This window comes from Enhydra lutris, unplaced genomic scaffold, assembly GCF_002288905.1.
Source record: "Enhydra lutris kenyoni isolate GAN:26980312 unplaced genomic scaffold, ASM228890v2 scaffoldscaffold13, whole genome shotgun sequence".
Taxonomy (NCBI): domain Eukaryota; kingdom Metazoa; phylum Chordata; class Mammalia; order Carnivora; family Mustelidae; genus Enhydra; species Enhydra lutris.
The window spans coordinates 19,635,151-19,637,374 of NW_019154097.1; the positions used below are offsets into that span (position 1 = coordinate 19,635,151).

General features: G+C 44.6%; 1 pseudogene; it reads right to left on the reverse strand.

Annotated features, from left to right (window-relative positions):
- Positions 1–300: 300 nt before the first annotated feature.
- Positions 301–774, reverse strand: LOC111146393 (annotated as a pseudogene).
- Positions 775–2,224: the final 1,450 nt, after the last annotated feature.

Here is a 2,224-nt window from a genome sequence, read left to right on the forward strand (position 1 = left end):
TAGAAAAGAGAGAGAATGAAGATCTGTTTCTCTCCGTTTGAGAAAAATGCTAAATGGCTTAGTGGTGATTTGGGGACTCTCAGAACCAAAAGGCATTTCAAATCAAACTATCAATAGATAGTTTTTATTTTATAAAATAGGGAGTCGGCCCAGGCTGATCACAGCAGCAGCGACCCTGGTCCACTGTGTGAAACGCACGCACACATTGTGATCAAATTTGATTTACAAGCTGTACTATGAGCTCTTTTTGTTGTTGTTTGTTTGTCAAATGATCCTTTATTGAACTATTGTCTGTTGTGGTCAGCTGGCTGGGCATTCCACTGTGCCATTACTGATGTCATCTGTGATGTCATGAGTGTGGTGGCCATCATTGCAGCCCGAAGACTGGGCAGTTCTCAGGATCTCTTTCATGGTTCCAGAGAGTTCTCCAACTAAAGGTTGGTGGCGCAACTGTCGGGCAATATTGCCAATCTCATCCAAAGTGATATTCCCACGGTGCTTCATGTTTTTCTGCTTCTTTCTGTCTCTTGGTGGTTCCTTGAGGGCTTTGATAATCTGGGCAGAGGCAGAAGGTACCACTTCAATCTGGTCCTGTCTGTTCTGAATGGTCAGTTTCACTGGAATCCTCCAGACTCTTCCAATCACCACCCGCCTTGGCTCTGTCATCACCAACCTTTTTTGGAGCCAGACCCAGCGCGCCAGTCTTCGGGGCCAGGAGACATGGCACTTGAATTTGCAACTGGTGCACCTCAAGTACATGACTTTGATCTTGTTGGGGTCGAACTTAGGTGGTATGGTGGAGGCAGCTGGTGTCGGATTAACCTGGATTTGGGAGACTGAAGACAGTTGCACCTTTGCCTCCTCTGAGCCAAAAGCCAAAACCCGCCTTTTTTTTCTTTTTCTAAGTTGTATGACAGATGTCACACCAAAATGTGGTCTGAGGCTTAAGGTAAGCCACCTTTAGAATATTGCTTCTAAGTGAAATGAAGTAAACACCCATGCGTAAACACCAGATTGAAAAACTGTTAGAAAGATTTTCTTTTCATGAGAGAGAGAGAGAGAGAGAGTGAGAGAGAGACAGAGGCAGGGGGGAGAACAAGCTCCCCACTGAGTAGGGAGCCTAACGTGGGGCTTGATCCCAGGACTCTGGGATCAGGACCAGAGCTGAAGGTAGATGCCTAACTGACTGAGCCACCCAGATGCCCCCAAATAAATATTTTAAAGGGGAATATTCTATCAGGTTTTTGGCAACCCTTTTTGCCATAGTCTCTCCTGAAGTTTGGGTAGAGCTCATTGCATGGCTGGATCCCCAGCTGTTGAAAATCTGTCCTCATCCTTTCTCACCTGGACTCTTACATTTGGTTGCCCTAGGTCTCCCTGATCCCAGAGCTTCCCCTGGAGGGCTTATGGAAGTCCTGATCACATCACTCCCTTGCCTAAGGCACTTCTTGGCTCCCTGCTTCCTGCTGGAGAAAAACCCCATTAGCACCAGGACCTTTCGCAGTTTGCCCTCTGTTCCCTTCTCCAGGTTCATCACTGCCCCTGCCCCACCAGCCCCTCCCCCCCAGGCTCAGAGGGAGAACACCTTGTCTAACATCACATTCAGATCAAAGTTTTATGGGGCCTGAAGCTTATATCATTTTGGGGGGAACTTCTTCACAAAATTCAAAATTACTCAAACAAAATGAGACACACAAATGAGTACTTAATGAGAATGAGAAAATAAGTCACAACAAATGACGAATTTCACAAAGCTGAAAGATACCTCAAATATCCCATAAGGCAGAAAAATAAAGTATTTGCATTAATGAACTGCCCAATGTGTCTCTCTAATACTTTCTTTTCCCCTTCAGGTTTGTTGCACGCTCTCTGATCACTTTTTGATGTGATGATAATTTTATATTTGATAGTTTAGAAAAGGTTCCTTCAACTTCAGACTCATGGGTAATGTCCTGTGGCTTTCTGGGATTTTGTCAGATGTAGGCACCATGAAGTTCCTCACCTCATCTACCAAAAAATGCAACCCTATCGGCTACAGTGAACCTTTATTAGAAACTTCAAGTAATAAGCCAGTGATGAGTAGTATCCTGGGAACAATCCTCCTACTTTTTTTTTTCCTACATCTTTGACCACCCCCCCCCCCACAATGATATTGACTTTTTGAGAGAATAGGCCAGTTTTTCTTTTCTTTTTGTAATGCTCTACCTTCTGGAATTATCTGTCT